Here is an 11,505-nt window from a genome sequence, read left to right as displayed (position 1 = left end):
TCTCCATCTCGGATCTCCTCTTCTTTTTATTTTTTAATTTTTAATCCTCACTCAAGGACACTTTTTCATTGCTTTTTTTAGAGGGAGATAAAGGGAGAAGAGGAAGGGACAGAGAAAAACATTGATGCGAGAGAGGAGTACTGAGCGATTGCCTGCCATATGCTCCTGGAGAGGGGGTTGTATGCACCCGGACTGGGTACCGAACCTGCAACCTAAGTATAGGCCCTGACTGGCAATCAAACCCACAACTCTTTGGTTACAGGACAACGCTCCAACCAACTGAGCTACACTGGCCAGGGCGTCAAATCTCCTTTTCTTATAAGGACATCATTCATATTGGATGAGAGCCCACCCATCCTATCTGAACTCTTGTGACCTGAGTCCCCTCTCTAGAGACCCTATCTCTAAATGCAGTCACATTCTAAGGCACTGGGGTTAGGATTTCAACATATGAATTGGGGTAGGGGAGGGCACAGTTCGGAACCTAACACTATGTAATAGGAGAAGCAGACATTAATCCAAAAGTCATGACTATGTGTAAAATTACACCCGTGGTCTCTGGGGCCATGAGAACCACTACCAGGGAGGTTGACTGAGAGGCTTGTCGGAAGCCTTCCCTGAGGTAGTGACATTTGGGCTGCAAGAAGGGTGGGATTTAAGCAGATAGAGGGAACAGCAGGCCAGGCAGAGGGAACAGGATGTGCTAAGAGATGGTGGTACCTGGTGGACATCTGAGAAACTGAAAGGCAGCCAGGAGCGCAGTTTGCTAGGGGGACCTCTGGGGATGGTGAAGCCTTGAACCAGATAAAAACCACCTGGGCGCTCCTTTAAAAATACAGATCCCAGGCCTCACTCTGGCTCTACTAAATCAGAACCTCCAAGAGGTGGGGCTTGGGAAGCTGCATTCTCCCTCCCCAAACATTTTTTTAAAAAAGAATTTATTTATTTTTAGAGAGGAGGAGGGAAGGAGAAAGAGAGGGAGAGAAATATCAATGTGTGGTTTTCTCTCGTGCCTCCTACCAAGGAACCTGGCCTGCAACCCAGGCACGTGCCCTAGACTGGGAATAGAATCGGTGACACTTTGGTTCGCAGGCCAGCACTCCATTCTCTGAGCCATACCAGCCAGGGCACATTTTTATTTTGAAAAATATCAGACCTCTAGAGAAAGTGAAATAAAGGTACAAGGAACACTTGGATACCCTTCACCCAGATTCACTGGTTGGTAGCCTTTTGGCACGTTTCTGCCTTTCCTTCTCCCTCCTTTGCCCTCTATTTAGCATGCATCCCCTAAGAATAAGAAAAGGACCTTCTCTTCCATAACTACATTCCCATCATCATATCTCAGAATACTAACATTAATTCAATAATGTTATCCAGTATATGAGCAATATTTAAATTCTTAATGGCCTGCAACCTTTCTTTTATAGCTATTTACTTTTTCAATTCTTGATTCAATCGAGGTGCACACACGCACATATTTTATATCCCTTTAACCCTTCTAATCTAGAATAACTCCCCGCTTTGAAAAAAACCCAACTGATATTAACTTTTTAAAAGAGAGCCTAGCCTTGTGGAATGCCCCACATTCTAGATCTGTCTAAATTTTCCTCCTGATTAAAATGAGGTTAAGTATTTTTGGCAAGAGTACAACAGAGAAGATGTCGAATCCATCACACTGCATCCCATTGGAGGCCCGCGGTGTCCGCTTGTCCCGCCGCTGCTGCTGTGGGCTTGATCACTTGATTCTGGCAGAACCTGCTGGGTCTCTCTATTGTAGGCACCTTTCCCCCTTTTTCACTAGTAAATAATCTGCGGTTTGATATTTTGAACCACGTGATTCTTCTGTTACTCCAAACCTCTCACTCAATGGCTTTAACATCTGTTGAGGACCGTTGCTTCTTCAGTTGATTATTATACTGGTGATCGTAAAATGGAATTTGCATGTTTTAATAAGGGCCCCAGGTGACTCTTCCACTCAGGGAATGAGGGAAAGCCTGTGTAAGTTCAAGGCAGTGAGGTGTTGTTCTCAGGGCAGGTGGAGTCATTAGCTCAGACATACGGCTCTTTGGATCAGTCAAAATGCATATCCCTGAGCCCCATACCACATCAAGGAATGAGAAAGGAGTACAAAGGACAGGCCTAGGAAGCAGCCTTTTCACACTTTTTTTCTTACCTTCCTGCAGGTGATTCCATGCTCCTGAAGTCTGAGAAACACACACTTAGCTGGTGATCCTCAGCCTGGCTGTACATTGTGTTTTTAACTCACCTGGGGAGTTTTTTGGATCTGTGTGTATGCGTGTATGTTTAAAAGTACAGGCTCCACTTGCAGAATCTGATTCACACAGTTGGGGGTAGGGCCTGGGCATCAACATTTCTAAAAGATCCCTTTGTGATTCCAATATCCTGTCAAGATTGAGAGTCCCAGGGCTAGGAGGGTTCTCTCTAAACTGAATATAAAAATGGAAATCCATCAGCCCCCACGTAGTTACCATTAAACTCACAGCCTCAGAGGACTGAGCTCACCTGCTAGCCACAAACATCTGGTGTTCCCTCCACACCACTGATGGGGGCCCCATCAGTGCAAGCAGCTTGACCTGTGCCCTTTGGGGAGCGTACAACAGAGGTTGAAGAGAGGTCACTTCCCTTAAAAGCATGGAGACACGGGGGGGGAAAATGCACACAAGAACACATGCAAGTTTTGTACAATCGGAGTTTTATAGACCAGGAAACAGACACTCTGGAAGGGGAAATGACTGCCCAGTGGGTTCATAGCAGAGCCAGGACTCTTACCCAGAATGTTTTTCCCCGACTTGGCTCATTTTTTCGTGGGCCTCGGGGCACCCTCTGCACTTCCTGCACATCTGTTGGTTGGGCCTGGGCCTGGAGCCAACCATCTTCACCAGCAGCAGCAGCCACCTTTCAAGGCCAACACTGGGCCAGGCCTTGGGCTATTTGTTGAATGACTGAAGGCAGCCAGCCCAGCACTTGTCCGCTGACCAGCATTAAAACCAGGGAATTAAATAACTTTGAAAATAAATTCTTTAGATCTGGAGTAGTTCTTTTTTTTTTTTTTTAACAGTCTCAGGAGTCTCTAGGTCTCCCTTATTGTAGAGTCCTTGCCTTGCCTCATAGTAACCACATAATTCACTCAAATTCTATTTTCCATATAATTTATATGTAACTCTGAGTACTTGAATTGCAGTTGACTGGTTGACCTAAAGTTATATAGATATTTAATTTTATATTTGTAAACATCAATGTTTATAGATTTTATTTGTTGGAGCCAATCCATTTATTTTCAGGTTCTCAAATATTTTCTATAGCCTATTAGAATGTTCACTAGCTGTGGCATGTCTCCTAATGTCTAACAGATCACAAATGACCTTAACATAAAGGGATTTGCTTTTCATTGATCACCTGGGGACAAGAGAAAGAGATTTGGAGGACATGGTCGAGGAGATTTGGAAAAACATGGTTGTTTTCAGGGACCAGAGACTAATTTAACTTTTGGGGGGTAAAAACTTTATTGAGATGTCATTCACACCTGTACAATTCACCCATTTAAACTGAACAATTCAATGGTTTTTGGTTTATTCATAGTTGTGCAACCATTACCACAATCAATTTTAGAACATTTTCATCACTCCAAAAAGAAACTGGTGCCTGTATCTGCCAGTCTCCACTTGCCCCTCCAACCCCCTCCCAACTCTAGACAGCCACTAATTTACTTTCTCTCTCTATAGATTTGCCTATACTGGACATTTCATATCAATGGAATCATACAATATGTGGCTTTGTGTCTGGCTTCTTTCACTTAACACATGTTTTCAAGACTCATCCATGCTGTGGCGTGTATGAGGACTTCAATCCTTTTGATTACCAAACAATTTGCATTGCATAGGTATACCACATTTTATTTACCCATTTATCATTTGCTAGACATTTGGGTTTTTCCACTTTTTGGCCATTATCATTAATGCTACAATGAACATTTGTGTACAAGTTCATGAAGATGTATGCTTTTATTTCTCTTGGGTATATACCTAGCGGTGGAATTTCTGGGTCCTCTGGTAACCCTATGTTTAACACTTTGAGGAACTTTCAGACTGTTTTTGAAAGCAGTGATGCATTTTACATTCCCACCAGCAGTGCATGAGTTTTCACCTTTTCTTGTCTTTTTGATTATAGCCATCCAAATGAGTTTGAAAGTACACTGTGGTTTTGATTTGCATTTCCTTGATGGTTGATGATATTGAGTATCTTCTCATGTACTTGTTGGCCATTTGTACATTTTCTTCTTATTTATTTATTTATTTATATTGATTTTAGAGAGAGAGAGAGTGGAAGGGGCAGGGAGGAAGCATTGATTTGTTGTTTCACTTGTTAATGCATTCCTTGGTTGCTTCTTGTATGTGCCCTGACTGGAGATCCAACCCACAGCCTTGGTGTATCGGGATGGTGCTCTAACCAACTAAGCTACCTGGCCTGGGCTGTATATTTACTTTGGAGAAATGTCTATTCAGATTCTCTGTCCATTTTAATCAAGTTATTTGACATTTTATTATTGCATTATAAGAGTTTCTTATATATTCTAGATACAAGTCCATTATCAGCTACATGATTTGCAAACATATCCTCCCATTCTGTAGGTCATTGTATTTGCTTGCAAAGACTGCTGTAAGCAAGTACCACAGATGGGGTGCCTTAAACAACAGAAATTTATTTCTCGCAGTTCTGGAGGCTAGAAGTCCAAGATCAAGGTGTCTGCAGATTTGGTTTCTCCTGAGGCCTTTCTCCTCCAGCTTGCAGATGGCCACATTTTCCCTGTGTTTCCACCAGGTCTTTTCTCTGTGTGTGCATCCCTGATGTCTCTTTCTGCTTATATGGACACTAGTCATATTGGATTAGGGTCCCATCTCAAGGGCCTTATCTTAATTTAGTCACCTCTTTAAAGACCTTTCAATACAGTTACATTCTGAGGTACTGGGACATCAAGATGTGAATTTTGGAGGACACGCAATTCAGCTCAAAAGTTATCTTTTCACTTTTATTGATGGCGTCCCTTAAAGCACAAAAGTTTTTTATTTTAATGAAGCCCTACTTATATAGTTTTTCCTTTGTTGCTTGTGATTCAGGTGCTATAGCTAAGAAACCATTACTTCCTCCAAGGTCATTAGGTAAGCCTATGTTTTCTTCTGAGAGTTCTGCAGTTTCAGTTCTTACATTTCAGTCTGATCCATTTTGAGTTTATTTTTTGTATATGGTGTGAGGTAAGGGGTCCAACTTCATTCTTTTGCATGTGGGAATCTAGTTGTTTCAGCCAGCACCATTTGTTGAAAAGACTATTCTTTTTCCATTAAATTGTTTTGTCATTCTTATTGAAAATCAATTGGTTGTAAATGTAAGAGTTTGTGTCTGGACTCTCAGTTTTATTCCATTGATCCGTATGTCTATCTTTATAAGTGCATCCCACGGTCTTGGTTATCATCGTAAGTTTGGAAACCAGGAAGTGTGAATCTTCCACCTTTTTCTGAACGTACTTGAACTTCTGGTGTCAAACCTTGTGAATGGTGTCAATGGCCAGCACAGCACGGGCACCTGGGCGCATCCTCAAGGCTTCATTTTGGGAACGCAGACTCCAAGTCCTTCTGCCTCAGACAGATGAATTCCCACCCGCTCAGCCCACGGCTCTTCATGACAAATCAATGGAAATATTCTGTGGAGAACCATGGTCCCCTCGAATTACAGTCAACATCATTCTATTTCCTCCCCACTGGCTCTGCTCTCTAATTGCTCTTATTGAAGCAGTGGCATTCACAGCTGGATTATTAATGAACTGGGAATGAGCCAGGAGTTGAGTGGTGGTGGTGGGGGGTGTCTTTCGGAGGCCTTGGTAGGGGCAGAGGTTTTCCCTTCCCCCTGAAATGTTACTGAGTTTCCTTAGCAAGCAGAACATCACTGAACTCAGGTTATGCTGTCAGCCCTAGGAGAACACTGCTGGTGAGTAATGACCTCGAGGATTTCTTCACACAAGTCTGCTGGAAATCGAATTAACTGGGTCCCACCCCCAAGCCCACCAAACTCAAACCTTGTCTGCACCCGGCTGGCTGGCCCTAGAGCTCTGATCTGGAGGCTGAGAAAGCTCAGGAAACAAGGCCCTTTGTGGAGAAGAGAACTCCATTGTTCGACAGCCAGTGTTCAGGGAGTGTAGATTCCAGAGAATGTTTTGCGCTGGATTTTCCCCCTTTGTTAACTTTCTCTCCTCTTCCTATGGGGGGAGGGAGGGAAGTAGGGCCCTCTCAACATCAGCCTTTAGGTAGTTAAATCGCTGGTCTTGCAAAGAAAAGATGGTGCTCAGAGCTCTCAGCCCAGGAAAGAGGCTTAAATTCGATGAGAGAAGACACCGGCGCTCGCCTTTTTAAAAAAACATCCCCCCCCCGCATTTTTAGCCTTAAATCTCAGGGAGGCAGCCCCTTTCTAGATCGTGGCAGACGTCAGCGGAGGTATGACCACTTCCTTCCTCCTTCGCTTCACCTCCTTTCTTCCCAGAAAGGGGAAATAATGCGAGTCCACGTCGCAGGCCACAGCCCCCGCGTACCCCTGCCTCGCTTCTGCTCTCTGCCCTGCAGCTGGGGCACCTGCCCCGACAGACCTGTCCCAGGGCAAGAGCTGGCCGGTCTCATTGTCGGCCTATGAAGCCTTCAGATTCGAGCTGCTCAGGCCCTCAAGGAAGGAGACGTGAATTCCTGGCGCGGTATTAATTCTGTGTGGCCTTGGGCAGGTTAGTGCCCCTCTCTGGGCTTCCTGGTGGTGTCCTTCTGTCGAAAGGGAGCCAGGATACCGTCCTGGGCTTCCTTTTGCACGGTGGTGGTGGTGGCGGGAAAGAGGGACGACTATAAGGAAAACTATTCCGAAGCCTGGACGCGTCCCACCTTTCTTCAATTTCCAGCTGCTCAAAGGAGGAGCCCCATCCTTAGAGCGCTGAGACCCTTAGCGCGCTCCCCCGCCAGGGGGACCGGCCGAGCGCGCCCACCCGCATCCCCGGAGCTCAGGCCCCGCCTTGGGGGAGGAGCCAAGGGGCGGTGCGGAGGCTCGGGGCCGAGGAGCGCCCGCTTCAGTCGCCTCAACAGCAGCCGCGGCTCGGGGGCAGACGGACAGAGCCGGGGCCGGGAGCCGCCCGGGCAGGGCTCGGGAGAGAGGGTGAGTTCCGCGGCGGCGCCGCCTCCCTGCTGCGCTCTGCGGCTTGACCGGGCGGGCGGGGGATGAGGACGGGGCCGGGGAGGTGGTCCTGGCCTCTGACAGCCTGGCTGGGGGTGTGTGGGGCGCTTTGGCCACGGGCCGTCTGCTTAAGATAATTGGAGGGAGGGGACAGTGGAAAGGCAGGTACGGGTAGCGTAGGTCCGTCCGGGAAGGCGGACTGGGGTTGGGCGTTCTCCCCGGGCTTGCGCGCCAACAACGAGGCCGGAGGTGGGGGCGGGGGGCGCATTGGCAGGTTGTTGGCTGGGGTCGCCGTGACCCAGTCTTGGGTCAGGCAGGGAGATTTCGGTTGGTTCTGGACTCTCGGGTCGCTGTCTGCTGGGGGGCTCCATAACGGGAATCGGGAGCTACAGCGTGCACCAAAGAGCCCCGGCGCCCAACCTCGGGGCCAGGAATGGGGGTGCCGCCCCCTCGCGTGGCGGCGTTTGGTGTCCGCAGGCAGCGGCCAGGCTCAGGGAGCGCTCCTGCTCTGGCGGGAAAGGTCCCCAGGGGCAGGTGACCGCAAGTGCCGACCCATCCAGCCGCGGGATCCCACTGACATAGATCGCCGGCCCCGGGGAGACGCCGCGCGTGGTTGTGCCCAGGGAGAGGTGCGCCCGGCCTCTCCAAAGGGCTGCCGTGCGCCAGCTGCTGGGTCCCCCGAGCCCGGAGCGCTCCTCTCTTCCCGAGTCCCGCGCTTCGACTCCGGCCGGATTAGCGCCCCCGAGCGCCTAGGATGGGTTGACACTGCAGCCCGCCCCAGAGAGGTCGCTCCGGGGGTCTCCCCAAGGTCACCCGGAGCGCCCAGGCTGAGCTGCCCGACTGCCCTAAGTGGAGAGCAAGGAGGGGGAGGCGCTCGCTGCCGCCTCCTTCCCTGATGCAGACTCCTTCCTTCTCTCCTCCTCCTCCACCAGCCCGGGCCCGGCTGCCCTGGAGATGCTGATGATGCAGCTCCCAGCCCCGGGTGTATAACTGAGCCTCGGCGAGCTTTGAATCTGGCCCTCCCGGGAGCCTGGGACCAGGCGCTCCCGGGCACCTCGGGCGCCAAGGGAGAGACGCGGCTGAAAAGCGCTTCTCAAAACCGAAAGCCGAGCTGCTTGCGCGCCCATGTGATTAAATTCCACATAATGGGCCCCTGTTCTCGCTGTCAGAAAAGCCCACCAGCTCCCCGCGGCCGCGGGCACCAGGTGCTGCTTCTGAATCGCCCTCTGTGGAGGACCGGGGCCCTGCGGTACCAGGCGCCCGTTCCCCCAGGGCTCTCTCGGGAAGGGCCCTGTCGTTCGCCGCCTGAGCCCGAGGGGGTACTTGCCCTTGTGCCCTGCCATTTCCTGCGGCTGGCGCAGTACCGAGAACACCCCTCCATCTGGGAGGACTCCTCCTAGGCTGGTTATAAAGCTTTTTAGCTCCGTCGGTGACTAGCTCCATCTGCCCCAGGACTAGGCACTTGGCCTCCGGGAGCCTCAGTTGCGTCTAGGAAATGGGGCTAAGAAGCAGCCCCGTCTGGGGGATGGGTGAGAGGACCCGAGGAGAGCTTGGTGCAGCAGAGCGTGGCAGGATGAGTGCTCCTCAGTAAATGCTGGTGCCTTTCATGCTGGTTTTGAGTGGGGCCTTTTCTCTTCTTTAGGGCAGGAGCAGAAGTGGAGCCCTGGTGGGTGGTTCTGCAGGGGCGGGGGGAGTTCCCACACCTCCTTCCCTGGCTGTGTCATAAAGAGCCAGCTTGCAGTCGGCTGGTGGGCGCTGGTGAATCCTTTCAGCTGGCAACCTGCTCAGGGCCTTCCCCCACAAATCCCCAGTGAGAGGTCAGCCAGGCCACTCTGGATGTTCAACTTTGCACTTGCTGTCCGCTGGAGTCCACCCAACAGTGCCCTCCACCCTGGAACCTTCCTGACTCCTCTCCTGGTCCCAACTCTTTCCAGCCTCTGGAATATCTTCCTACAGGAAGACCACTTGATCCTTCCTACTCTCTTTCGATTTCCCCCACTGTGACATCCATCTTCTGTGGCTCATGGGTCGGGCTCCTGCATCCTGGTGCCCTCTGGATCTGCCCCGGCAGGGAAGGGCAGGCAGGCAAGGCCAATGCATACTCAGACTCCATCTCTCGGGTGATTGACGCTGGAGTAGGGGTTAAATTCTAACCTAGCTAAGTCTGTTTGGGAGCCTAAGCCACAGGGCTAAGAGGTTGTCGATGTAGGAAGGTGGGTTTCTCCCCAAGGCCAGACCTTTCTGCGGAGCTCATTAGGATGCTTGGGGAACTAGAGCCCCAGGTTCCTCTCAAAACATGCCCCATCATCCAGAGTGAGCTTTCTCTGACCCCCAGAGGCAGGAGCCAGCCTGGGTTTGCCGGTCGAAGAAGGCACATGCGTGGATTCATGTGCTGTGTTTGGATCCTCAGGATCCCCACCCAACCTTGCCCTCCTCCCGCAACTTAGCCACCATCCCCTCCCCCTCCCCCTGCCACCCCACACGGAGGACTTGGAGCATTTGGTGTGTAGTGGGTCCCAACTGGCATCCTTCCAGTAGAGACCAGGAGACCTTCTTTATCCCCAGCTCATCTTAGAGACTGGGCTTCAAGCAGGGCCCGGATGAGCCTGACTCCTACAGAAAGCTAGAAAATATGAAGAGCAAGTGACCTGACAGGTCTAGTTCCAATTATAGCTTTGTGCTTAACAGCTCTGTGACCCTGGGTAAATTATTTACTCTCTCTGAGTCCTGGCTTTCTCATCTGTAAAGTGGGAGTGATAGTAATGCTGACTTCATGGGATTTTGAAGATTCCGTGAGACCCTAAAGCACAGAAAGCGCTTAGTACAGCACCTGGCATGGGCAGGAACACAGGAAGCGATACTTGTCACTGTCACCACCATTTCCTCCCTTGCAGTGAGCTCCCACCACCTCTGGTCTGGTGGAGTCAGACCTCTTCTGCCTCTAGCTACCAGGACAGGTGAAGCCTCTCAGCCTGGGGGCCTGCCTCTTGGGAGTTTGAGTCTAGCATGGGCCTGTCCCTAGGATGTCTGTGACTAAGCCTTTCTCCCTTGGCTGCAATTGTTTTCCAGGATTCATTGATTTATCCAATAGGTGTTTATTTTATTTTAGACCTTATGCTTAGCAAGGGATTTCAAGATGAAGAAGATAATTCTAAGGGTTCTTTTTCTACAGGGGAGAGGGAGAGGCAGGCCTGGAAACAGATTGTGAGGCTACTGTCCCCAACAGATAGCAAGGGATACCAGTTTCACTGGCAGGAAAAGGAGTGAAGAATAAAGTGATGTATGAACAGGTGGGCTCAGGCCAGCCAACAGGTTTCATTCCAGACTATGCTACCTTGTGGCTGGGTGGCGATGGACAGATGCCTTACCTCTCAAGCATATTAGCTACCTACGTAGGGTGTTGATGTGAGGAGACAAGTGAGACCATGTGGGTGAGAAATTTAGCTCAGGGCCCTCTAGATATTCATCCATGATTGCAAATGTTAGTTGCTGTTATTATTAGTCTGTGATGACCAATAACAGGTGGGCAAATTTTGCTGTGGGAACCCATCAGAGCCCTTCAAAGACAATTTTCCAGGTGGTGGGTAATAGAGGGGTAGGCAGCCTGAGCAGAGAGAACAGCTTGTGCAAAGGCACGGAGGCTTGGTGCCTCTGAGAGCCGTGGGGAGTGCAGCTGGAGCGCCGTCACCACAGGGTATATGGAGGCAGGGGCAGCAGGCAAAGCCAGGGAGGCAGGCAGAGGCCATCCTGCCAAGGGATCCTGAATTACTGAACACTCGCTGACGCGAAGGAGGTGCCCTGCAGGCTGTGGAGAGTTGTCTGGTTGTAGCACCTGAGAAAGTCTAGGTTTGACTTCTGCCTGGGAGGAAAGGCTGGGCTGTGCTAATTGCCAATACATTAACTGTCCCTTCCTCGTCTTTCTACCTGGGAAGCAGAGAGGTCCCCTCCTACCTGAGATGCTTCCTGAGATGCTCTCTGAGATGAGATACTTCTGTACCAGTTTCTTTCTTCCTGGGACTCAGTTTCTCAAATTTGAAGGAAGAGGATGGAGGCAGAGAAAGTGTCGTGATCTGGCCCCTTTAATATTGTACCAAGTGTTTTTCTGGGCGGTGGGTATTGTCCAAAGTCTTTGCTTGCATTGCTATTGAATCCTCACACCAACTCATGGAAGTGGATGTATTTATCCCCATTGCACAGAGGGGTAAACCAAGGCACGAGGGATGAGGTGATTTGCAAAAGGCATGCAGCTTACATGTGGTGGCAATTCATGTCTGGGGGTTTCCAAAG

The 11,505-nt window shown here is 50.1% G+C and overlaps 1 protein-coding gene across 1 annotated transcript in view; it reads left to right on the top strand.

Moving 5' to 3' along the window:
* Positions 1–7,122: 7,122 nt before the first annotated feature.
* PPP1R16B (protein phosphatase 1 regulatory subunit 16B) overlaps positions 7,123–11,505 on the top strand; it is an 86,038-nt gene continuing 81,655 nt past the window's right edge. Inside the window, exon 1 of the mRNA XM_054573757.1 lies at positions 7,123–7,200. The gene's annotated coding sequence lies outside the window, so the exon portion shown is untranslated. The remainder of the gene's footprint in view (positions 7,201–11,505) is intronic.

The sequence above is a fragment of the Pteronotus mesoamericanus genome, unplaced genomic scaffold (genome assembly GCF_021234165.1).
Source record: "Pteronotus mesoamericanus isolate MK-2021 breed Mesoamerican mustached bat unplaced genomic scaffold, CSHL_Meso_final contig_25, whole genome shotgun sequence".
Taxonomy (NCBI): Eukaryota; Metazoa; Chordata; class Mammalia; order Chiroptera; family Mormoopidae; genus Pteronotus; species Pteronotus mesoamericanus.
The sequence above is the reverse complement of the archived record's forward strand: the minus strand, read 5'-3'. Positions and strand labels throughout refer to the sequence as shown.